The sequence below is a fragment of the Poecilia formosa genome, unplaced genomic scaffold (assembly GCF_000485575.1).
Source record: "Poecilia formosa unplaced genomic scaffold, Poecilia_formosa-5.1.2 Scaffold151, whole genome shotgun sequence".
NCBI lineage: Eukaryota > Metazoa > Chordata > Actinopteri > Cyprinodontiformes > Poeciliidae > Poecilia > Poecilia formosa.
In genome coordinates, this window is record NW_006800090.1 from 327,808 (window position 1) to 355,263 (window position 27,456).

Sequence of the window (27,456 nt, forward strand, 5' to 3'; positions counted from 1 at the left end):
AGCAGTCTTTTGTACTGAATATCATTCATATAAGTTAAGCAAGGCAAGTTTACTTGAATAAATTAATCAAAGGCAGCTCTTAACGGTTGGGCATAGTCTTGATTTAAAGAAACTCAGTGTTTCAGCATTTTTACAGGTTTTTGGAAGTTGATTCCAGATTACAGGAGCATAAAAACTGGATGCTGCTTCTCCATGTTTGGTTCAGATTCTGAGAGTGCAAAGTAGACCAGATCCAGAAGACCTGAGTGGCCTGGAAGGTTGATATAATAATAACAGGCCCTTTAGAAATTTACAAGAGCATTTTACAATTTATAGTACTGTAAGACCCAGACAATATTCAACCCAAAAATATTTTTATAAACTTTACTTGTTTTATAAAAAAAAAAAAATACAAGTTTAGTTTACTGCTAAGGAGGTAAGAATAATTAAAATCACAACAAAATATTTATTTTTATTTTTAAACAAAAAATAATTTATGCAGTGATTGGGGAAAATGCACCACTGATATGGATCCTAAGACGCAGCCACACCAGCATATTATTTTGGGAGTTTTTGTGTGTGGTTGCCACAAGTGCTTGTATGATTACGGGGGGCTTTTCGGTCTGTGCCCAGCCGGGAGTCCATTGTTTCGCGATCCGTCCCTGGCATAATCTCCTCAGAAATTCACCTTGCTTGTTTTCAAGTTTATGCTCTGTGGAAAACAGGGAAGGATTTTATTTCCGTGAGATTTTCACGTTTGGTGCACGTTTTAGGAGGACAGCGGCAATGAATGAACACGGAGAGGCGAGTAAAGCCGAGTGAAGCCGAAATGTATATATATATATTTTAAATCCTACTGACCAACCGACCTGTGTGTGTGTGTTTTCACCACGGAGGCAGAAAGAAGCGTGACTGCGAAGGGGGGGAGAGACGCAACAACTCCATGCCTGCCACGGCTCCTTCTCCTTCTTGCAAATTAACTTAAAAGCGGCGCATTTCACAGACAAGGAGGGAAACAACATTTCTTCTCTCCGTCTTTTTCCCTCTCTCGCTCTCTCTTTTTGTTGGCAGCGACGCCGAACACTTGAGCGAGGCGGACGTTAACCCGTTAGCGGCAGCAGCGAACCGGAGCTGCCACGAATAGATCCACAGTAAATCCACGACCCCCCCACCCCGGTGTCGGCTGACCGGGATAGGACCTCGTGCTTCTCCGGAGGTGGACTCCTCTATCTTTCCCACCTGTGCTCCCCCCACTTTAAAATTTCTGTCTTTTCACACGCTCGGTTCTAACTCCTCTGTTTGGTGGTTGTTAATTACATGAAGTGGATTGGTTCAAACGAGTGAAGACGGGACTAAACGCGGCGCTTCTTCAGATAAGGAGAGAAATGCAAACGGCGGCGACAAAGAGGAGATTCAGTAAGTGCATATGAAAATTCTCCATTGAACTTGAGTCGGGTTAGATTCCTGTCAAGTTGCCTAACTTGCACAGATTTCTGCGGACAGCATGCATGTCTCCGCTTTAAATTTAAGCTGGAACTTCTTTTTAAAAATAAATATTGCAAATTATCTCATGGGTTTGCAGACAGCCACGCATGCAGTTTGTTGCGCCTCTATTTATTCAGTCCTGATGTATAGCCAGCAGCAACTTTTATGACTAGACCAAAATGCATATTATGTTGGTCTGCTGCCAGTTCTTCTAATTATAAGAGCGTTACTGTGATAAAGATGGGGCACAGTATTATTCCTCATTCACTTCACAAGTCATTTTTTCTTCCAATGCAAATAACACCTGCATGGCTGGCCGCATGCACCTCTCCGTGGACAGCTTGACGTCGCAGTTGTCTTTGCAGGGATGAAATTTTCAGTCAAGCAGAAAACCTGTCGAGAATCACTAATAAAATAAGGAGGGAGATACAAGGGGGGCGGGGGGACAGATGGGGAGAGCAGTGGTGGTCTGCAGGGATTGAGCATGTCGTCACCCTGTGTTTTAATATGCAATTGCAATGTAATGATTTGACCCGTCACATTAATGTTGACTCGTCAGAGAAACCTGAAAGAATCTGGCTGGCTCACTTGCATCATCGCTTTGCTTCATCGTCATCTGACAGAGGTCTTTGAGATTTCCTGTGGCCATCAAGTGCAAAAGCACCTGCCACGCTCTATTGTTGCTTTTTTTTCCTTTCTGCCCCAGACTGTTTTCCATCATTATGTGTGCAGACAGATTTCATTCCGATGCAGGACCAATCCCAGATTTTTGGGGGCCCTGGGCACGATTTGAATTGGGGCCCACATGTTGGTGGGTGTTGGTCAAAGCAAAATGAACACTCTCTCTGCCTTTGCATTAGGCACAGATGCTGGAGGGGCTTTAGCCAGTATTGGTCAGGAACCATTTCAAATGCAGAAACCATGGCGAACCATTTATAATGTTAAATATTTCAGATGGTAGTCAATTATAAAATAATAACCAGTTTTTCTGATTTGGTGAAATTGTTATAACAGAATAGTTTGAATGAGCATTTAAAAGAAAAGAAGAAATAGTTGGAGTCTAACTTTTAAAATAACGGCAACAAGAAAGTGCACCCCTTAAACTTCTACTTTGTATGCATCTTAGGGGTTTGCTTTTCTTTCAAAACTTATTCGTTTTGGCTTTATTTTTTAAATAAATGATGAAGCGGTGGGGTTTCAAACACTTGAGGTTAGACAAATAATTTTAATTATTAAAGACAATATTTATGCATTAGGACACTAGATCTAAAAGTGAGCATACTTTCTCTTTATGATGTCTATCATCTTGATGAAAGCATTTCTGGTAGACAAGAAAATCATATCATTGTCATCCAAATGTGATTAGTTTTAAAATATAGGTTTCGGCTCTAATTTGGACAATAAAATACTGTTACTGTTCAGTACAAATACTTTCCATGCTCATTGTGCTGGACACTGGCCAATTAAGACAATATTTTAAAAATATATATATAATGACTGGCGTATTTGTTCACAAATCTTGGCTGAAAACAGGTTTCATAAAATTCTTATCTGGTAAATGTTGACATTAATTTTTGTTGGGATGTTCTATATTGAAATCCTGTAATCTGCTAACAATTGGAAGTAAATGTTTATTGTTCGACTTCTGTAAATAATATCAGAGGTTGCTTAGACTTATAATTTGATCAACTATTATACCCAACTGTCCTATTTGATAAGTCAGTAGGAAATGATGCTTAGAACTGGTAAAAATGCCAATTTCATACTCGCAATCCAATTAAATACTTCACTATATAGAAAAATACAGTGATGTACAATGTTTGAAGTACCTTGGCATGAAATAGTGGAAATGAAGCAGGAACTGACAAACTGGGACACGGTACAACTTACCTGGAGCTTTTCCAGTTTAGCCAGTCTCCGACCTTAGCAATGCTAATGGCTCTTTTAAATTATTCAACCTTGATGTTTGCGCGTTGGACATTTAACAATTCCAGGTTCAGAAACCTTCAATCTGAATTCAAAAGTAGTTCTTGATAAACGCAATTACAGATTTTAAATGTCAAGATCTCATTTCTGTCCCCTAATGGTTGCAGTTTGCCTGTTCCTTGAATTGACTCTAATCTGCGTTATGGGTGTGGCCAAAAAAGCAAGTAATCATCTGTGATATAATTGCATATTTAATATCTATTACCTTTAATATCTATTAAGTGTAGCATCTGATTAATAATCTACAGCCCATTTTCCTGTTTTTTATTTTTTTTATTTTACACTTATAATTATGCCAGTCTTTCTAAATCAGCTTTGAAAGGTGATTGTCAGTGCAAATACTGAAAAATCATTTTTTTCCCCCTGTTGATTAAATCAATCAAAACTAAGAACTCTTCCTATTAATATTATGTAAACACTTCAGCCAATATGTCCTTTGATGCACTTTTAAAGGTGAAAGACGCAAACTGGAAATTTTGCATTCCTTCGCTGTCATCTGGACTTAGAGCTACGGTCTCTATCGAAGAACCTCCAGCACGTTTTTCCTTTTCTTACATAATCCCCTGAACAAGTATCTGTCAAAGCTGAAATCGAGGTCGGTCAGAATGCAAACAAAGCCAGAAATCATCCTTGGCCAAAAAGGACCTTATCGGTACATTTCCACTCTCATTTATTCATAAATGTATTCTTTGTTGGGTTTTTTTTTTTTTTTCTCTCATTTATTCATAAATGTATTCTTTGTTGGGTTTTTTTTTTGGAAATGTTAGGAAGCAATTTTGCTTGCAGAGCATCACTATGAAATTGCCTTATTGCTGTCCTTAATCAAAATATAACTCTGTTTTAATTAAAACTGTCAGAGACACAATGAAGAGGCTTTGCCATTAGCCAGAGCGTATCAAGATGGCGCAGGGTGAGTTAGTTTCTCTCTGTTGCATCAGTAGATCTCTGAAAAGAAAACCACGGCCTTAGTGCATGTTTGGGTTTTTCACCCTCAGGTTATGACAGTTGAGTAGACAGTAGCAAGGTGCATGTTTATTTGAAGTTTTGGGAGTAACTAGGCTCGTTATTGCTAGGTTTCTGTGTAAATTATAATTGAGTTCTTTCTCTAACCTTAATTTCCTTCATAAAAACTGAACTAGGGTTTGCAACAATTCGGATCAGGGAGTGAGGAATTGCATTTTGTTATCTTAAGGATAGATGAGTTATTGTTCAAACTTGTGTTGACAGGTCTGCTAGGTGAACATGCTGCTAAAGCATAAAGGTTTTCTTCCATCATGTTGACTAGATGGGGACAGCAGGGGAGCTGTTAGGTTTTCTTGCAGTGTCTAACCTGGCTCCTTATTTGTTGGCTGTGACTGATTCTGTCTCCTTTTCACAGTTTCTCTAAGTCAGGCCATCATTTCATACAACATGTATTTCTTGAATGGAAATACCCTGGGCAACAAATTCCCCAGGGTATTTGACTTAATTTACTCTAAACCAAAGATGAGTCAAAGGAAGACATGTGACTTAGATGACCGTTATTCCCGAGGGATTGTCGAGTGGCCCGCTCTGTTATGCTACATTGCTTTCTGCTTTTGTTCCCTTTTCAGAACAGCATTTCTTCTGGGATTTTCTAAACAAGGCAAGGCCCCATAGCTGATGACATCATCGGTTAGACATATACCTTAAAATGCATACCATCAAAAGAAGAAGTAAACCCTAGGGGGACGTTATGTTTAATGTAATGGTAGATGGATTTACTGATCTTTTTCTCGTTTGATTTCTAATTTAGCTGGCTTATTTTAAGAAGGGGTCTTTTCAGAGGTTTACAGATCAGAACAATATTTTTTAATCTGTTTACTAATAAAAAATATTTGGTTGCTAAAAGTAATGAAACTCTCTCTTGATGGAATCCTTGATATTTTTTTCATCTTGTAAAAAGTGAGTCTAAAAGCAAGACGGGTCTTGTGGGACCTCTAACATTTGATTGAAGACTGAAATTTTAACATGAAAACGGAGTCAATTTCAATATGAGTCAATAAAAATTTATTTATGTAATTTATGTAGCTCATAAAAAAAATAAACCTCTGTTAACCAAAGTGTTGATTAATAAACTTATTGGTTTGCTAAAATCAAATAAAACACCATTACAAATCACCAAAATGAAATTAATAAACTAGCCCAATAAATTTCAAGATGTGCAGTAAACTAACATAGAGTGTAACAATGTTAGTTTACTGGTTTAATGTTAATGTTGTCATAATATTGTCATACAGAAAAATTATGGTAATATCTTTCCCATACCATCATTTTTGGGTGGGATTTTATTCAAAATCTGACAGTTGCAGGTCGGATTTGGGTTCTAGCACCTTAACCCTTCTGTTTTGAAATGGAGCTGCATGCTGCTGTTATTTGCCCTTCATGTTATCATCTGTTACAAGTTATAGTGTTGCTGTTCTGGCAGGTCTAAAGATTATTCACCCTCCTGGGAGTATCTCTCATTCTGCCAGGAGTCTTAGACTCCACAGAAGGCAGCAATTGTTGTCAGATATCGCACCAGTAACAACCCATGTGGTGCCCTAGTTCTGCTTTGCTATGTTGAGAAGTTGGTGTAGCAGCCCAGTAAAGAGTTGTGTACCTGCTGTGATCTCGATGAAGTGGCCCTTCAGCTTGCCACATGCCTCTTGAAGAGTACCGTCACCCACTGCAGTCCAAAAGAGTGGAATTGAGGGATAAAAACCAGTTAAATGACATCCAGACTTCCCTGCACATTGCACATTGGGAGCTTTTGGCTGGTCTTATTGGTTAGCTGAAACAGTTCTTTTAAAGGTGACCTATTATGCTTCCTTGAACAAGTTATGATAGGTCTATGGCCTATACAAAGCAAGTTAATTAAATTTTTTACACAAAATTGGTCCTAAATAATAAAATTTCAGTCTGCTCAGTTCTGCCTATGTTGAGTTTCCTTTCAGAATGAGCTGTTTTAGGGCCTGTTGTCATTTTAATCAAAATAAGCGGCTGCTGCTGGCCACGCCCCCCCAGTTCAATGTCTACACTCACGTTAAAATGACTGCAAACAGATTACTCAATTACACAACTGAGTAATCTGTCGTGTAATTGAAGTCGAATACAACAGATGTCAAATACAACAAGAAAGCAACAAGTGGTTTCTGGATGGTAAGTCAACAACAAAACACTTGTCATCCAGTAACCATTGTACACCACATACTGCGGTAAAACCAGCTGACCATACATGCTGGAGCTCAGCTGGGGTTGCTAGGAGATGGGCTGGACTTTGCTGAGGTTACTAGGTAACGACCTGGTCTTTGCTGGGGTTCCTGTGTGCGAGCAGTTGCTGCTTATTTGTAACATTACATTTTGAAGGTTTTTAAAAATGGTTCATTTTCAGGACACCAAAAAAATTAATTAAGTGGTAAAAAAAATAGCTGGATGTATTTTTTTAAGTGCGCCAGCGGGTTTTAGAAGCAGGAGACACCCAAATGGGAGTAGAAAAATATCTGTGAAAAAATATTAAGACTTAAAGATTTTGGATTACAGTTTTTGGATTTTTGTCTCACTTAAATATTTCAGATAATCAAAAACATTTATCCAAAAACAACCTAAGAAAATACAAAATGTAATGTTTGAATGATGATTTAATTAATTACAGTAGAAAAGTTATTCAAAGGAGAATGGACCTATGTGAAAATATTACCCTCACCACCCCATTGCAAGATCAAAAATAAGCTGATTAAATGGATTATTATAAATCTTAACACCTTTGCTAACTACTTACAAGCCTAATTATTACAAGACGTACCATTTAATTGAAAACAGAAATAACGTCACTATCATTTATGAATTACAGAGTCGTTTGAAAACTTTGGGACTCCAGTGGAGCAAAGTTTCAGCAATTGTCCACAAAATGGAGTAAATAATAAAGTATTCAGCAGGACAATGATCACAAACACATTGGCACAACCTCCTCTAAATAGAAAATAAGTATAAGTTTCTGGAGTAGCCTAGTCAAAGTCTGGTCTCATCTCTGATTGACATACTGTGGCATGTTGTATTAAACGGGCCATTGATGCTTCAAAGAGCCTATGAACAAAATTCTGCTGGGAGGAGAAGGTCAAAATATATCATCAGCAAAAGAGAAACTGTTAGAGGTGGCAATGTATTTTCACTGCACTTTCCATGAATAGCACAGTCTTTCCAGTTCTTGAGATAAATGGTTTAAATATTGTAGTAAAATCTTCTGTGATTTGATTGACGGATTGCCCTGTCATAAATGTGGCATTTGTTGGCTTGGATACTTTGCTGTCCTGTGAGTATTTGTAAGATCTTGCGTTGAGTGTTTCCTCACAGACAGAGCAGCTGCCCCGTTTCCCTCACATATTGGTATTTTCTGACACTGGCCACACTGATTGGCATCCGCTCCAGCTTGTCTGCGGCCGTACGTTGAAGAAACCACGCGGCGCAACCCTACGCCCGTTGGCATTTCTCATACTCTCCATGTGGGTAAAAACTTAGTAATTTCAGGGCTCTTGAGCTTTAATGAGAGGTTTTACCCATAGTGTGTTGGTCTGTGGTGGGTGGGTTCGGCGTTTCTCGCGTTTATAGTAGTTTATAAGTACTCTGAGGTGCCTTGCTGGCCCACTGTCAGGGCATTGGTACAAAAAAAGCAATCCAGCAAGCTGGTTCCAATTGGTTCTGATTTATCTTGCGCATGGGGTAATCAGCAAATGTTTCTGTTCTACGATACAAATTTTCTTTTGTCTATGTGATAAGAATATTGTACTCCAGCATCCATTGGGGTGCTGCAGTCAGCTGAATATTGCCCTGTTCAGAAACCCAAACCTACATAAAGATATGGCGCTCTTGGTAGCATGCGTGGTGAATTTAGAAACGATGTCTTTTGCTGAATGTCAGCAGCGGAGAGGCAAAAAGTGATTTACTACTCTTGTCTTCGAGGGTAATGTAGGAGCAATTTGACTGCTGATTGAAACCAGGTCTCCCATTTCAGAGTCCACTGGTGACATTATAAACCATTTACACCAATGTGTTACAGAGCACCCCATGCGTTTGGTAAAGTGGAAACAGACGCAGGGCCTAAAAATGGCCTGTGCTTACCGCAGGAGCCCTATTTTTACCCTCTCCATGTGCGATTTGTTTTTTCTTTTTCTTTTTGCTTCAAAGAGTGCAAGGACTGCTGAGTGTGGAAGTGAACATGAATGATATTGAAAGGCCAAATGTTAGGTTAATTAGCTCAGTCTGTTTTTCATTTAGGCCGAAGGACCTCCAACATTTTAGATCTGTGTCTGGTTTTGATTATGCAGCTTTTTCTGGAAGTGGCTTCACTTTTTTCTTTAGCCATCAACTTTGCATGCGAGTGAAACCATCCATCCACATTAGCGTATTTAGGACTAGACATTGGCTGGTATAATTTATATCCTTGAGAAAATACATATTTAACAGAAGAATGTACTGTAGAGTATTTGAAGAACAAATGCAACAGCAATACAAAAATCTGTTTAATAATTGATTTATCCCAAAGGGAAATAAAATATTGTCATAACTCATGTCATCAATGTATTTTTCCAAGTTGTTGTAGATGGTGATGCTGTGGGCAGGAAGGATCTCTGGTAGCAGTCAGTCTTGCAATGATTCTGAAGAGGCCTCTGACTGAAGACAATGTTACCATATGACTATTTTGGTATCCAGGCAGCAGAGACAATAATTCACTTTAACGTGTTCTGGATGACGGCATCAGTTGCTGGCTAGCACTGCTAAGCCACGTCATTTGCTGTTGCTACTTCTGGTTAGAAAGCTAGGTGGCAGTTAACATCTCTCCACCCACTGCGCAACAATGTAGATCTAAAACAGTGTTACTGTAGCTTCGACATCATGACTACTTGTTTTGTGCAAAGTATTTCGAAACTGAAGACATTTACTTTTTTTTTTTATAAGTCAGAGAAAGTTGTGACAGTTGTAACCTACCGTATGTATTCTTGGAAAACGGCCCCGTACTTGTACACAGCAATCGCTGTTGTTTTGTTTTTTGTTTTTTGGAAGAATCGGCCTCAATTCAGTTTTCTTTTTCTAAGCATAACATATTAAAGACTGGATATGCTTCTCAAGATGAAAAAGACAGCATTTCTCTAAATAAAAAGTAAAAGACTAACTAGGGCATGAAGTCTAAACCTTTAGGGGTCTGCGTATTCTACTGTTGATGATCAAAGCTCAACTGGTGCAGCTGATTCTCTGTTGGATAAGTTGACTGATTTCAGATTTAATGGAAGAAAAAAACATTAAAATCCCCAGTCAGAGTTAAGCTGAATGAAGGGATCTATCAATAACTTTTCAGAGGTTTTGTATCAAACTTCATGAAATAATTCAACTTTTTGTCCAGAAGTTGTTATATAAGTGGTAAAAAAATGACTAGAGCAGGCATTTTTGTTGAATACTTAATTCGTCTTTGCCTAATTGAATTAGGTTTTGATGCAAATTTCAAAATCCTAATCATCAAGGGCTGAAGATTTGAAGCCCCAAACTTACTGCTTTGCCGACAGCCCTAGAAAAAAATACTGCTCCGTTTTGTTAAGAGATTTTTCTGATGTGAGGAAATGCAACTCGCAGACAACTGTGAAATATCGTAGACACAATGTGCAGTGAGCTGCCAATTGGTATGCATAACAAAGTCTGCAGTGAAACGTAGAAACTGTTGCGATTCATCTGCCGTCCCTGTGATCTCAGATGGTCCCAGATGGCTTTGGAATTTCACCACACATCTAATTAAAACCTGTAGCGACCAAACACATAAATGTGGCTTATTTTTTCCCCAATGTTGTAACTGTTAAAGAGTTTGTGATTGTTTCCCAGATTAGGAAGCTGACATTACTGTTTGCTGTTTGTCTGTAATAGTTATTTTTCATGGATTATGTGAACGAGATTAGAGAGGGTTAGGTATCAAAAGATCTACAGAGATGTGTGTTTAAGCCAACCATGTGAATTGTTTGTGTCTAAATAGAGTAATAATAGGGTTGTTCACATTTGAGGATTTAAGTTCTTACTCACAGCTTCTGCTAAAAGTGTATGAGAACATATTCCATTTGGAATGATGAAGAATGGCTACTTTTATTAGCTGTTATGGTTGTGTGGAGGAATGTTAATTAGAAAGCGTGTCATAAATCAAAAGCTGATCCAATGTTCTCAGGTTCTGGTTTGATCTTGTTACCTTCCAATACTAATATTTTCTGATCCAGACTGTAATTACATAAATGTTTCTAACTTTTTAAATACTTAATGAGAGTCAGAATATTTCTTTCATTTATATGTTGGCAGTTTTGTCTGCTGCCAAATAGAAACTACATATTGCTGAGAGGGATTGCACACTTTTCCAGAAAGTAATGTTAATTTAGGGGGAAAACACTGCTATTTTTTAACCGTTTGAGTTGCAAAATGTTGGTTTACTTTTATGCAACGCAATGGCTCCCTTTATATATACCATTCTGTTGTTAATCGTCAATAATCAGTCATGGACAGAAGCAACGTTACGCGGTTTGTGTTTAAGGAAGACTGAGAAAAAACGGTTTACAATTTGTTTGTCTCAAAACATCTGTCAATATATCTTTTTGTCTACAAATGACCCAAAATACTGTCACAGTATTGTACACACGGTGTGGTAAGAAAGTGATCAATGATTATGTAACTTAGCTGAACAACGTATTGTTGTTTAAACACCATGGATCTGTGAAATTTAGTATCTTTACACCGTTATTGTGAGAAACTCGCATCAAATTAATGCCCAATCATAATCATATTCTACAAGATCTTGTAAGATTCCAAGTCTCGAATGAAGGTCAACTCAATAAACTATTGTGAGCACAAGTTTAAAGATAAAATTAATCATCGAAACTGATTATATTTGGATGGATAACAATTACTCCTCATGTTTACCACTGAACTGAAATTATGTGTGCAATCTGTGCAGTTCCTTTTATTCCAATATAATGGTTTGACATCAAATATGGGGTTTTCGTATTGTACAGTGTTGCTTTGGTTTTGTGTCATCCCACCCAAAATTGGAAAAACAACTAAATTGTTTCATGTGGCTCTCCGAAATATTAGGCTTTTATGGTTTCATAAAGTTGAGTGCCATTGTAAATCGAAAATGGGCGCATGAGTCACACTGTCAGGTAGTCCTTAGCTTTGAAAAGTATATGAAATTGTATCATATGAAATTCTACCCCTGTAATGCATCAAATCCTGCAGTGAATTTCATGATTTGTTAGAAGTCTTAATAGCTGCACACACCACCTACTGTTTAAAGTTGATGGTTATTGCTTCTTATATTTGAGATTCTTGTGCAGAATGTGGGTAGGGTGTGGCACAGTGGACGTGTTATTGCACCTGGTCCTTTGGTAGATGTACAAACGAGTTGACAGAAACGCATAACATGACTATAAGACTTCATTGCCTTGGCTGTGCATCCGAGTCAGCAGAATTGCTTGGACGACGCCCTGTTTGATTTTGGACAAACGCTGGATGTGGTACAAATAAGCCAATGGCTCACCAGCTGGTATCATTCATCTCAACCTGCCATCATCTTCCAGTTCTTTTCACTTTCTTATCTAATTGGAGCACCACAGACACCGGCATATTCGCACAAACACACAGGTCGCTGCCTCAATTGATGCAGAACATTACATGAAGGTCAAACAGTCAGCTGTCTTATCTAGCTGCGAGAAATGTCACATACATAGATTAAGGAGTGACTGCAGTTAACTGTGACTCAGTTTCTCACCCTGAGCATGGCCTGGATTTTAATTTTCATAAATAGCCGTTTAGTTTGCAGCACATTGCAGTGTTGTCCTCTTTGAAATAGAAAACAGGCCACACTGTTGTTAGTTTGTATGCCCTGTTTCAAGGGAACATGCTTCAACACAGTTACACAAGTGTTGACAGAAAACATTTTGACAGGCATAATGCAATTTTCTGTTTTTGTTCAGAATCATGACTTTGCAGGTTTCATCTTGCATGTTCGTCTTTCTCCAGGAGGACGTCAGCACGCTGTAACTTTTTCACTCTGCTCTTTTCTCTAAAAGCTCCCTTTGCTCAGGGGAATTTCTGTCTAAGCCATTACCAGTTTTGGTGAGAATACAGTTACGCAAGCATACACAGACTTTCTGTGCACTTTTAAGGTGCAAAAATCACGCTGACTGTTTAGAAATCAGCACCGAGATAGTCTGTCAGGACAACTCGCCAAGCTGCTTTTTTTCCTTATGGATGTGGTAAAAATAGTGTTGGATGTGAGACAGTTATAATAGGAAAAAATATTTCATTTGCTCCACAAATGCAGTGTGCCAGCTGAGCAGCTGAAGAAGGAGAACGTGATGCAGAATATGTTTACTTGAGGAGTGCAGACCGAACACCTGTACTCGAGTCTTTTAGTAGTTTTATAATCAGTATGCCAGCATGAGAGATGAAAGCAAAAAAACGGCTTGTAAACAAAGATTAGGAGTTTAAATCTATTGACAAATAGCAAAGCAATCCATAATACAAGCTGTAAAAACAGCAGCTTATATGCAACCATTAGCTAACATGTATATTAGCTGTTAGCCTGCTAGCTAATACGAATCCCATCCACCTCAAAGAAGAAATGCTCTTGCCTTTGATGAATGTAGTTAACATTCTTTAGGATAAAGTTGTGTAAAAAAATATCTCAATGTGATTTGTTGATATATTGTTAAAAGGTGTGGCTGACGAAAGAGTTTATTAAAAAAAAAGTTGATTGTAAGAACTTGGACTTGCAGTGGAATGAGTGACATCATAGTATGTTGGAGAGAAAATTAGTATTTGCTGAAAAGAGTGATGTTTTTTTTAACAATAGGTTAGAAAATGTAAACACATTATAATGGGCAAAGTATTATACAATTATACATTGTTCATATGAACATTGCTTCATATTTGAAAAGTTAAAATTGTGCACAAATAATTTGAAAGATCCTTATTACATGCTGAAACATATTCACTAACATGTACCTCTGTAAAACTGTTGCATGTCTGTCATTGTTTTCTATGGTGTGGAAATACATGATGCAATATGAAAATAACACTCCAGAATTGCCTCACTATGCATTTAAGACTGGAGCATGCACAGTTGGATAAGCCAGTTTTCACCCTCTATGTATGCATGTGCTTCACCTCTTAAGAGCTGATTCAACTGAACTAATATACCACAACAACAAGTGGTAATAACATAGTTTAATCTTACTATGTGACATGCCTGTTGGTGTTGTAAAATAAAAGTTAATTTAACGACTTGACCTACTTTTGGCTTAATTCAGCAAACTATAATCCGACCACTTGGAGAGCTCTTACATAGCATTGAAATTTATTTCAGTTGAGCCTCAAATATATTTTTAAAAAGGATGATGACAGGGCAAATGAAATATAATTCATTTTGATTAGGGATTCCACACCTTTCATTCCACTGAACGCACACTATTCTGAACAGGAGCACTTACAAATTGACACAAAGACACACACACTTCAATTAGGAGTGTATGTGTGTGTCACTTAATGGACTTAATGTTTCACAAAATACCCTTAATTTCCTCACACTTAACCCATCAAGCTGTTTTTCCAATAAGCCCACTTAATATTGCAGCATATGAAACAGCTTTAGATTGTGGTGAGGTGACACACTCATTGCTACCAGCTTGGTCGCTAAATCACATCTTTTTGTTAAAAAAAAGTTCATGCCCTGCACTCCATCTAGCCCACTGATATGGGAAATGGATAGGACTGTAAGGAGTGAAGGCGGAGCTTTTTGGCAGTGAGGGGCAGACATGACAGCTTTTCATCTGCAGAAGGCTACTAGGGGCCTTGGCTCAGAGCGCCTACTGTGTCCCCTTGACAGCCTTGATGCCATCAGAGACCATTAGCGCTGACAGTGTGTCATTGTGTCAGATGGGAGCTGGTGGTGATGCAGGGTATACAAGTAAGAGGAGTAAATAAAGATGGGAAATTTGGAAATAAACAGCATTTTGCTAATGTCAGCCTGAAGATTTTTACATTACTGTTCATCAGAGCTAAGCGGCACAGACGATGCCTCATTTGCAGCAGTTAATTAAATAGGATGCAGAATTAAAGCCACTTCACATGAATTTGAAAACACACAAAACAATGAGCCAGGTACAAAATGCTATTAGGCATGAGTTATACGCTGTCCAATTTTTTCCCGTGACTCCTGGCCTTTGCTTGGAGCAGAGACTGCCTAGAAAGCCTCCACTGCCACTGTTGTGACACAAGTGAAGACAAGTGACTCTAATAAAACCATGTAATGCAATAATTCAGCCAGTGAATTACAGACTGAGAATCGCTTAAAAGACACTGCTCCCTCTGCTAGGCTTTAATTACACGAAAACTTTAAATGCTAAAATGTGAGCCTACTTTGTGTAAATAATTTAACCCTGGGGCTCTGCTTGGTGCTTGAGAAATGCTGAAATGTGTGAAGAGTGTTTTTTTTTATTCGGTCAGAGTGAAAGAAACATCGTTTGCATTTCTGATGTCTATGTTGTCAGGAAAATAAACTGTGAACTGGATTAAATTTTGACTGCCAGCGCTGAGGTTGTAATAATAAAAATTGCAGACTAAGGCCAGCAGGATTAATACGTTTGTAGGCACTCTGGATGATAAAGATGTGGAAAAAGCAATAAAATAAAATAATCTTTTATTGAGGTAATATAATCTTAGATTTTTTTTTTTTTGCATGAAAAATTCAACCTTTAATTTAAGTGTATTAATTCACTTGTGATGATGAGAAATTCCAAGATGAAAAGAAAAAAAATAGCAAATCACACAATTGTTATTTCACAAATACTATATTTTGTGGCTGGTGAAAATATCTGTGATGATTAATTTATTAACGTGTGTGTATATATATATATATATATATATATATCTGTTGAAAGGCCAGAGAATTGCACAATTTCAGTTCGGAACTACAGTTTTCATAAATGTGTTGGACATATATTTCAACATATTCATTGTTTATTTCCATGTTATTGTTTGTTACCAGAAAAATCAAATATTGTCTCATATATGCATAGCAAAGTCTTCATATTTTCTTTGTATTTCTTAAGGTAGGACAGAAAAAATCAGGGATTAGCCCCAAACAAGATGATATGTAGATACCATAGTATCTACAATGACATTTCTCTGTCTCCCTTTTTATCCTGCTCACTGTGCATGGTGGCAAGATAAACATAGTTCCTTGTTCAGCTCAGTGGCCTAAAGAGATATTATATTTGCATCCCCACAGAGCCGAAAAAAAATCATGTATTACTACATTTAATGAGAACATCTTTCACCTACATGAAGTCTAAAGTGCTAGTTTAAGATGTCAGTCATCGTACCCAGTGATCAGTGGGGGTTCTTGCATGATGTCTCAATTTGAGGTCGTCTTGTTGTCAAAAATGCGTTGGACTCAATTAGAATAAAGCTCTCATAAATTTTAAGTTTACGGGGGGGAAAAAAATCCCTGCTCAGTGTTGAATAAACCAGGTTAGGTTTGTTCTGTGTAATCATTTTAGATTCCCCTGAGGAAAGGGAATATCATTTTAGATTCCCCTGAGGAAAGGGAATCTGTACTACAATTAATTTAGTAATTGCCAAATGAATCAGATACGGACTTCAGCATCAGTAGCCAGACATTAACAGTTTCAAGATTATGTGACCATTTTTGCGTCTCCATCTGAAAGTAAAGAATAGGAAACTGTTTCAAGGCACAACAGACATGTGCTTCTGCTGCCCCGAACAGAATGATACCCTGGGCAATGACCCATATCACTGCTGTTGACGGTTCAGTTCTAGATGGAGTTTTTTTTTTCCTTATAGCCAATTGTACCCAAATTATAGGTGTGAATTTTGGGAAAAACCTTTCTCAGATTATTATGCTTCCTCAATAAAATATTAAAGACTTTTTACATATCTTTACCACATGTCCCTATAAATGTTCTCGGCTCTTTTAATAACGTATGTCTTCCTTTATAGAGTTTTGCCTCAAGGTTCCTCTCTTTTGTATATTATTAGAAATAATCACCTTCTGTCAGTGGGTTGAAAATTACAATCAGAAAACGCCAAACTACGTAGTCTTTCATCAGGGACGTGTCGTTTTGTCCCGCTCCCATTTTTCTGCTATAAAGTCACAGCGAATGAGGGGAAGCACTGGGACTTTTGAACTGGCTTTTAATGAAATGTCTCCACAGTGACCAACATGATAAGTTGCTTCCTGTGTCCTGTTTATATATAAATATGGGCTGTGATCATATAAATGACCCAGTAGCTAGATGCACATTACCAACATTCATCAGACTCGCTATAAGTGCATTTCAAGGTTACACGCTGCAGCGCAGAGCTAAAATCATGTCAAATTTCCTAACTGCTGGGAGGAAGCAATAGAATATCACAGCATGAGGCTGCAGAGCAGTTTAGGTGGTGGAGGAAGAGAGACTCATTTGACTCTATTTGTGCTAAATGGTATTTATTATATATTTAATGACTGAGGACATGGGGATAAAAGGCTGTTTTCCATTTCAGCAGAGTTTGAAGGTTATTTTGTATGGCAACACATTTAGGGATGCGTTTTATCCTCCCTAATATTGTAATACTTTTATATTTATGTGCACATTCCAACGCAATGCTTCACAACAACCAGTATACAAAAAGAAAAAAACAAAAAACATTTCTGCATGAAATAGAAATGCCTTTTGTAGCCTTTGCTTTGCTCATTGGAAAAAGAATGAAACTATAAAAAAAGCACTTGTAGGTTTCATGCAGATTCCAATATAAAATAAACCGCATAAATATAAATTAGACATTAAAATAAATGTGCTATAAAAGGCGCTGGGAATCCATGAGGATGAGAACCAGATCAAGCAGAAGTCAAATGTCATGGGAGGCACAAACATGAGAAAAATTCTTCAAAACAATCAATGCAAAGAAAATTCTGCAACACCATTCCTCTCCAAAACAACAGCCTAAAAAGCCTTTATGTTCTTGCTGTGCTAGCTGCACCATTAACTGGGGTTCACTGCAATGTAAAGTAGGGCGATGGGATGAATACAGATTGCTATGTAGCAGACATGACTTCAAATATTCATGAAAGACACTGTCAAGTAAATATAAGTTTTAATGCTGAAGAAGATCAGCGAATTTTTAAAACCAACTTTGACTTTTTTCCAGGCCTCAGTTTGACTGTAAATCGCTGTTTTTGTCAGAGATGGAAACAGAGCTTTTTTTTTTTAATTCTTTTTTTTTTTTTTTTTAAAGATCACATATGTTGGATTTTATGTAGCGTGATGAATTGAAGTTGTCAACACAACCTCTGCTACCGGCTGTAACATATCGCGCTTTGGTGGAACAATATACATAAGATGCACCAATTAGGGTTTTCTTTGCCAATATCATTTCTTGGTTTCCTTTGATATTTACCTGCTGACTCTGATCCATTTAGTCTGTTCCACTCAAAGGATTATAACGTGGGGAAGATGTACTACAAAAAAAATGATTGTGCTTTAGAGTATTTGATAGTGGCAGCATATAACAGTCAAACAGGAAAATTACAAGGTTACTCTTCTGTCCTTGATTTTTATCTGGTTTTTATTAGACTTAAAAAAATGGCATCAAAAGCTGTTGGTTGATGTGTCCACAACCTCTTAGTTTTGATTTAATGACAAGGAAAAACATTTAAATTTGCTGTGTTTGACCGAATCAAAGGAAAATTAGCTCATCTCAGGTCCATTTCTGCTATCCACATTCACTGGTCACCTGGTAAAGACGCACAAAGCCTTAAAACTCATGAATATTTTGTAAAAAAAAACAAAACTTTTTTTTTTGCTTTGGAGACACTCTGACCTACCATCTTCTTCCCTTTGCTTGGTGGAAACATAAACTTAGACCCAGCCTTGTTTCTTCCAGTTCCAGTTGTTTTAAGCCTTTAATTATTGCTCTAACTGTAAATATGGGAAAATCTACACAAGAAGCCATTATCTTGCTTAAATGGCATATTCTCTCTTTTTTTCATTTTGAGTTGTTCTCTCTGTTCACTATATTTATCAATACTAAGTCCACCAAATATTTTGTAAGATCAAAGAATCTGTTAACTTCGGTGCACTCAGTTTGAGTTAGCTAAAGTCAAAGTAAGGTTAAGGGCACATGCTTTGAGGCACAAATTTGAATAATTTTGTTTTTCCTTTATTTTCTGTTTGATTCAAAACCACTGGCTTTGTCAAAGAAGCAGCACCCAAGTTTGTTTTTTGTCTTTTATATGTTATATTTCTTGGTCAGGGTCAGAACAGGCAGTTTTCTTGAAGGAAACGAGAGATCAGCATCACCTAGACAAAAACCTTATCAGTGCAGCGTTGGATTTTACCCAGTTCACTAAATTTACTCAAATTTAAAGGTTCTAATTAAAAAAATATATATTATTCTGCAGCAAATAATGCATTTATTTTTGGGCATTAGATATTTTACATGTGCGGAAGTAAATGTTAATAATTATTCTAGACTAATAATGTAATATAAAATCGCATAGTCATAAAATTAGCATAAATAAAAATAAGGTAATGGATTTAAATTGGATTTCTGTCTCCATGCTCAACTTATTTTACTTTACTGAGGGAGGTTTCTAAAAGTAGACACCAAAACCAGAATTAGTTTGTCCTCTGACATTAATGCCACTTCTATATGCAGTACACAACATATCATATGCTAAAAGGCAGCACCAAGCGGTAGCGACTCAATCAACCAGCAGGAGCTCTTGGCACCCTGCATTGTAATGAGGAGATGGAAATCTACCACAACTCACAGTGCAGACGAAAGGTAGTTTGTTAAATTGTGTCCCCAAGAGTTCGCCTGTCTCCAGTTTAAAAGTGCCACCAAGCTGCACCTGTGTGCGTGGCTCAGGCTTTTGAAATGTCTTGTGGGATCTCTACTTGTGTGTGACTGCACAAAGAAGTGTCTCCCTTTAGCACTAGTCTTGCCACCTTTTGTCAATCATGGTGTCTGAGCTCAGGTTACACCGGTGACTGAGATAAAAGCTAAGCTAACTCTGCTTGCATCCAAGAGAGTGGGAGGGTGCGTCATCAACCCCCTTGTCAAGCTAAATGTCTGCTTTGTTTCCTGTTTTGCTGGTAACCAATAAAAGAAGACGGCTTGCTTGAGTAGAAGGGACGACTATTAGATTTCCCAAATAATTGCAGCTTTCAGCATCCAGTTTTGTTGAAATGCATATCTCCGCCACATTGCTTAAAAAAAAAATGCCGTACACATGGGATCGGTTTCAGAAAATTTAATCCACCTGAACCCACACAAATTCAACCTTAAGTGTCGTTTTAAACATGCCACACCCATAGGGGGCAGTATAGTGCAAAGCCAAAAAAGGGTAAGCCAATGAGATTGCTTCAAAACCACCACAGCTTCCTCTTAGGAATTAAAATGGCTCCAGGAGGTTCATTGGTTTTGAACTACTTTTAAACAGCGCATTAGAAGACACAAGCTGATGACGATTGGATATCATGTCAAAGGATATATTGGATATATTGATACATTATTTCCCAGACTGTAATGCACTAGACCCTAAATCTCAGTTTTCTCATGTACACATGCAAACACAAATATTGAGATTTGTAAAAAAAACTCCACTTTGGTTGAGTTTTTTGTAAATTAGCATTTTTAGTGATATTAAACAGAATTTTGTGTGGATAAAAAGCCAGAACGTAAAAAAAGCATATTAATTTCTCAGATATCAGGCTATGTGTGAACTAAGCCTTCGTTTAAAAAAAGACAACTAAAAACTTCTTTTTTTTTTTTTTTTTTTCTGGTCTATGCATGACATGTTGAGGTTTGTTGATTCTGGCTGCAATAAAGTGCGAGAGAGCAAAGCTTTCAGAATGCATCAAACAGCAAAGATGATCTTTGATACACCTTTTAAGTTCAGTGAAAATCTAATTTCCCACGGCAGACGCTAGCAATTTTTCATTGTAAAACTGGCATCATCACTATGCCTTTATGTTTTCATAACTTGGTTTTTGCATGTTTTTGGCCACAGTTGAGATTTTTTTCCCCTTCTCCGCTATCCGTTGTTTTTGCCTGGGGGGCAGAGTGGGAAGGACCCTATGGAAACAGAACGATGTGAGCCATGCTGCAGCTCCTTTAAAAGGGCAATGATTCATGAGGCTGGCTCTCCTGTCCCTGGGGCTGGGGAGGAATAGCTGGCATTATCTTCTGCAAATGGGTCTGAAAATGCTCTTGGCCAGGTTGACCAGACCCTGATTTATAGCTCAAGATGAGCCGAATGGTTAGACTCTCTTTCCCAACATATTGGTATGAGGTCCTTTCACTCCTTCATGTTCAACGTGCATGGAAACTCACAAGTCTTCACCGCTGTAATTTATGCTGTCGTGTGTTTTGTATTTATGTCAGAGTAATGGATGCATTTAGAAGAGACAACATGAGGGAAGTAAATGTGTGACACAAACATTGTAGTGCTGAAGAAGTAGCCACAGGTAGTAGGTAGTATGTCAGCAGAGAGATGAGCAGTTTTTCACCTTTATCTGTCTTTGTCTAAACCTCTATACAGATATGAACTTTATCCATGCTTTACATTAGAAAGTGTTGTCCAAGAAATAAAATGGCTTCCTACAATTTTATACTCTTAGGCATGTTTTCTGCTCTAAAGACCTTCATGTCTACTTCAGTCTGGAGGCTCCCAGCAGTTGAGAATTTTTGTCAGCAAAGTAATAAAACTGACAGGATTTCAGATAATTAAATGACATAGAACAAGGAAAATATTTGAAATTGAAAACCTTCAACTTTCAGCTAACAAAATCAAAAAAAGTGTCTCAGGAAATTAAAATGTTCTCATTTTTTTCTGTTTAACAAACTTGAGTTTGACTCCCACATTAAACTAAAAGACAAAATTATCCTTCACCCGCATACGGGCACCAACCTCAATGTTAAGTCAGCAGTAGTTGCGTACAGACAGACAGTAAGGGATAGTTATGACACCACAACCGTTGTGTTTTCACATCAAGCACGTCCTTTCCTGCGACTGTTTTGCCTTTTTTTTTCCATCCGAATTGCAGTGTCTGGAAAAACCTTGAGGCCAGGAAAGTCAGATTGCAAACTAGGGTTCCACAAAGTATATTTGACTTACTTTGTGAAGCGTCCAGAATGCAAACTGACAGGGAAGGGTTTAGCAAACATCACCTGCTTCCAGTTTTTTTTTAAAGGTTCCCCCCTACTAAGAGACTTTCCAGCTCTGTCTCAACACTGTGGTGTACAATCTTAAGGAGTACATGCCTAGACACCCCGATGAGCATTAGGAAGAAGATCAGCAGCAGTTGCTTTAGGTTTTAATGAGAGATGTTTAATGACTGTATGCTATAGGGATCTTCACATGATCCAAACCTCTTTTCCCATATCAGAAAAAGACCCCTTTTCCTGATAGTTAATTACTTTAAATAGGATGTTTCCAAGTGGATTATTTAAAAGACCCCGTGTCAGACAGATCCTTATTTGGTGGCTTGGCAGCTTGACTTAGACTCACTCTGCTTTCTGTCGCTGCATTGATTAGCTTATTCCGCCCCTTTTTTCTTTGCTTTGTTGTGCAGTCTTCTGCACTAACTCACCTCATGTGATATTGGTCAAGTTGGAGATCTCAGGGACTTGTGTAATCCTTTTATTTACTTTGTTGTGAGGAAGTAGATCAAGATGTGCAAAGGTTAGCTTTTCTCAGTGAAAATGTTGGTGGTGTTTTCATTGAATAGGAGGGGGATATTGACTGGTCAGTTTCTGACTATGATTGGTCATTGCAGAGCCATGAGAATTTTCTGTGCATTTTATGTTGCCACAAACTTCAATGCATCCATCCATCCATTTTCTTTACACCCTTGTCCCTTGGTGGGGTCGGGAGGGTTGCTGGTGCCTACCTCCAGCTAACGTTCCAGGCGAGGGGCGGGGTCACCCTGAGCAGGGCAACACAGAGACACACAACCATGCACACACACACTCACACCTAGGGGCAATTTGGAGAGGCGAATTAACCTGACAATCATGTTTTTGGAAACTGGAGTACCCAGAGAAAACCCACGCATGCACAGGGAGAACATGCAAACTCCATGCAGAAAGACCGGGGCTGGGAATTGAACCCAGAACCTTCTTGCTGCAAGGTAAAGCTCGATCAACTGCGCCACTGTGCAGCCCCAACTTCAATGCATTTAATTTGAATTTTGTGCGGTAGGATAGATGGTTTTCAAAACTTTCTAAGCGTAAAAATATGGAAGGTGTGTAGCATGCAATTATGTTCAGATCAAATGTCTTTGCAGTGCAAATTTTATCAGCATTCAATATTTTGGGGATGTATGTCTCTACTAGCTTTCTACATCTACACACTCATACTTTGAAAGTGGATCGAGATCAGCCTGATTTGATAAATAACATCAGCGAAAAGCAATTTTTAAGGCTTTAAAAATATTCTGAGTTAGGTTTAGGTCTAGACTTTGACTAGGCCATCCTAACTGAAGTTCTGGTTGTAAGGTTGTTGTCCTGCTTGAAGTTCCTGGTCTAAAGTTTTTGCAAGTTAACAAGTTTTCGTCTAGGACTGCATTTCTTTAGATTCAGTTTCCCAGGAACTCTGACCATCTTCCCTCAACTCTGCTGAGGAAAAACCTCCACACATCATGACACTGCCATTACCGTGATTTCACAGCACAGACGGTGTTTTCTTGGGTGATATGATATTTTGTTTTATTGCCACAATGGTATTTTACATATATAATATGAAATTAAAATTTGCGCTCATCAATTTGACCAGAGCCTCTTCCTTCCTGTAGATCCTGCTTTGTCCCCTGTATGATTTTCAACAGTGACTTTCGTCTTTTCCATGAAGGCCAGATTTGTGGATTGCTTTGTACCTCTTCCAGCTGGAGCTCTGTTCATTCCCTTATTGCTGCTGGGGTTTTTCAGCACAGACCACTAATTAGGACTTGTAAAGTCGTGACGCTGCTTGAATATAAAAACAAAATCAATTGCAAACAGGTTTCAGATTCAAACATTTTCTCTTGAGAGCACTCGCTGTTGACTGTCTTTTTCCAAATATTTTTTGACCTGCTCATTTTCACTTGTAGAAACTGTAGGCAGCTTCACCCTCAAGTGAATTTGACTGGAGAAAAATCGAGGTTAGGGTAGTAATTATGAAGAAAGGGTCCAGTTGATTCATTATTTTGTAATCAAATGCCTATAAAATTTCATGTAATTTTGCTAAACATGTAATTTTAGCAAAAGTAAACTATTAAAATAGTTTAATAATTGTACTTTAGATGACTTGTTATGAAATAGAGGGAAGAGCTAACACTTAGCCATCCACACAAAGCCTTTTGGGTGGGGTTTGAAGGGAAAAGCAGGTCCTGCTGGGAGTCTGATCCAGTGATAATGAAGAGAGCTGTCTAAGTTTTCGCTCTTTTCTTTTTTTACAGGCTTAAAAAGATAATCCATCTTTGATTCAAGAAAGCCTAATGCAATATTTCAGCAGCCTCTACAGCTCTTTTAAACACTTTAGGCTTTTCTTTTCACTGTGGTGTTTTTTCATACTATGCTTTATGTATAAAATAGAGTTAGGAAGTAGCAATGATTTTATTATTAGGCAGAAAATGAAATGAAATTTAATTTTTTAGGTCATATATTTGAGCTTTTTTTTAATGCTTGCACAGAACTGTCTCACTTTGATCTGAAAGTAATGTTCTGGCATAATTTATCTGCCAAAGCAGCAAAACTAAACATATATCAAAGACACGTCCAGCTTGTGGGGAAATAGTTGCAATGATTGTAGTTGAAACAATAATTGGCATTCTGATTGCTTAATCCTGAGGTGTACCTTTGGATGGTAGCCAATAATCGCAAATATCAAATGCAAATGTGTAAAGAAAGTGAATGCAGATGTTGATGTTCCCATAATGCATAGCTGAAATGCTCTTTTACACAGTAAGTTGGTGGAAAAGTGTATCATGAATAGATTTGAAAGACTTGATGGTGGGCAATTTAAGGAAGCGCTCTGATCTAGTGCAGGTCATTTTGATCTTGGACTGGTTCTTTGATGTTAAGTTGAATCGAATCTGTTAAGAAAATCTAATCTAATTCAGCTCTACAGTACACTCATGACTTTAAGTAGGTCTGATTTAAAGTTAGCAGCGCATGTTTTTGTGACTTATCGAGCCCTGTTGTTTATTTTCAGTGTCTGTGTCCCTTTTGATCTCCTCCTTCTGCAGATAGTAGATGTCTGTTGGGATCTCCCAGTGTTCTGCTGTGAGTACCGGGTATGTTACTTATGTTGTAATGTCACCGCCTCGTTTTTAGATATTTTATATTTAAAAATCCACTAATAATCTGGGGCTCAACCATGATGTTTCTTTCTTCTGACTAGAAGTAATTTTACCATGTCGAATGTGAGGTGAGTAAATCTTCATCAACGCAGACAAAGAGTCTGCATAGCATAGAATGAGATTAAATTGTGTCATTATCAAGTCACTGCTGCATCATAATCAGCAAAGTATTTGTCACTAAAATTTAAGGCAGATATCCAGTAGTGCGACACCCTTGATTTGTAATTTTACTGTAACAAATGGAAACAAATACACTGAACTGGATTGTTTATTTGACTGATATCAGTTTATTCATCTTTATAATTATTATTGTTTATAAGGCTTCAGATTTGGTGGTAGAATTTGCTGGCCATCATAAGGATGTAGGTCGGTTTTCTGATCCTGTGAGCCCCACATGTGGATCAGACCTGAATCTGGCAGAAACATATGTTTTCTGTTACCTTACGGCAGCTGGGAGCAGGTGCTCAAAAAGCTCCAGTGCTTAGCTAACAAGTCCTTCATCTGGACAGATGTCTCTGTTGTGAGGTTGTTAAGGCTGGAGAGAGCACTGATTTGATATTTAAGCATTTCAAAGGAGTCCAGCACTGCATTATCTTGCAAATAAACTCTGCTTCGAGTTGTTTTTAAAATTCAAGCAAAGGAAATAATCTTGCACACATTAGAAGGATATGTAAATGTGCAGACTAGTTGATGTTACCTTTGAAAAATGTACTTATCTCTCCAGACAATAAATAAATACTCTGTTGCATTAGTTTTTAATTTGCCCAAGTAAAATTCAAGCTCCAATTTAAACGAAGCAAACAAAGGAAAAACCGTAACTGACAGTAGAATTTTCTCGGCAGTGGAGCAAAAAGCTTTAAAGTGATTTTAGTTAAGAATAAACAATAGGAGCTTTTCTGAAATGCCAGCAAACGGAGGATGATTTATAAGATAAGCAAAAATAATTTGTGGTCGTCTGCATATTCATTGCTGACTTGTGCCATTATTCAGAGGCTCATTTACATTTTAAGCAGCATATCATGGTCAAGGACTGTGTGTACTTCCTCCTGCGAACCTCTGGAGCATTGCAATGAGTTTGTCTTTAAGCGGAAAGATGTGGCTATTGATTAGAGACGGCTTGACCTGTGTTGGTAGCAGATGAGCAGTCCCTCAATTTGAAATCAGCGAGGGATCACACCATTGATTGACCTTGATCAGACTAAATTAGGCGAACAAACCGCTTGCGTTTATTTTGTAATCATGCTGTAATATGCATTCCTATCTTAATTGGGTTTGTCAGATCAATGGATTTGTTTTTTTACTGTGAAGCTTTAAGGAAAGGCGAGCCTTTCAACTTCTCATTTGTGGGGTTCTAATTATCTCCCTTCCCTCAGGCTTTTCATCTGTGGGAATTTTTTTCAGAGATGTGCGTAAGTGCAAGTAAATGTTTGTCAATAATATGTCAGTCCATCTGGGCTGATAAATACTAGCTATCTGGCTTTAGATGTGTGACAACCTAAATATCAACAACAAGTGTGACTGGTTTGAATTGCAAAATGTCTCGGCTGGGTGATGATGCTGCGTCATCTTTGGCATTTAGCCAGTTCGAAATCTGGGGCTGAATTTCAAGGATACAGAGAAGCGAATCTGTTCTGTGTTTGCATCCCGGAGAGGAAAGGAGTCGGTGGATTGATGTTTTTGGCTGATAAGGACAAACTAGAGCAGGAAGGAGATTGTTTGTCTAGTAGATGAATTCAATATTATGACGCCCGACATGTGAAATGAACGAACATTTTTCTTTAAGCCTCTTTGTAAAAACCTTCAGAAATACATAGTGTTGTCCATTTAGAGGAGATATTTGTACCCAAGCTTTAACTTCCTGGCTGATGTCTTGGCATTGAGCTTCAGTATTTCCACATATTGTTCTATTCTATCCTCATAATCCTATCTGTACATCAGACTCCAGTCTCCAAAATTTGTCCACAATTTCATTTGCACATAATTTGGCTTTCTATGTTGCTTCAGGCACCTGTCTACACATATCTTATGTTGTTTTTTTTGTCTTTTGGATGGGCTTTACTGAAACAAATTTTGTTGTGATTCTGTACAATGACAACAATGGCTGATTCTCTGATTCTGGTATTCAGCACACAGAAATAATTACCTGATTTAGGTAACTTATAGATGGTTTATAGATGGCTTAAGGAGCACAGCGGTGAGTTTGAGTTGTTGACTTGACCTCCAAATACCCAAGAGCTCAAACCATCGAGAATCCGTGAGATGTGCTTTACAAGCATGTTCGATCCGTGGATGTCGCACCTCACAACCTACTGAATCTGAAGCAGAAGGAGCCTGAGGTGTGGCTCAGAAGCCAGTTGTGACCGTTTCTTTAAACATTTCTTAATACAGCAAGCATGTTTGACCATAGAGTGACTTGTATCTGGTTCTTGTTGTTGAGAATACACAAAAAAGATTCTTAACCAAAAAAATCCAGAATAATACCCAAAATAATATATGAAAATTGTATGCTGTTCTGTTAATAGCTCAAATGCCTTTATGATTTGCTTACTCCTTTTTTATTTAAAATCTATACATTTTT

The 27,456-nt window shown here is 37.9% G+C and overlaps 1 protein-coding gene across 16 annotated transcripts in view; it reads left to right on the forward strand.

The window, feature by feature from the left end:
• Window positions 1-650: 650 nt before the first annotated feature.
• Window positions 651-27,456, forward strand: part of LOC103146054 (receptor-type tyrosine-protein phosphatase F) — a 238,871-nt gene continuing 212,065 nt past the window's right edge. For 13 of the 16 annotated variants that reach the window (XM_016677236.1, XM_016677243.1, XM_016677239.1 and 10 more), the window contains exon 1: window positions 651-1,395. The gene's annotated coding sequence lies outside the window, so the exon portion shown is untranslated. The remainder of the gene's footprint in view (window positions 1,396-27,456) is intronic. The other 3 variants (XM_016677247.1, XM_016677252.1, XM_016677246.1) reach the window with 2 other exon arrangements.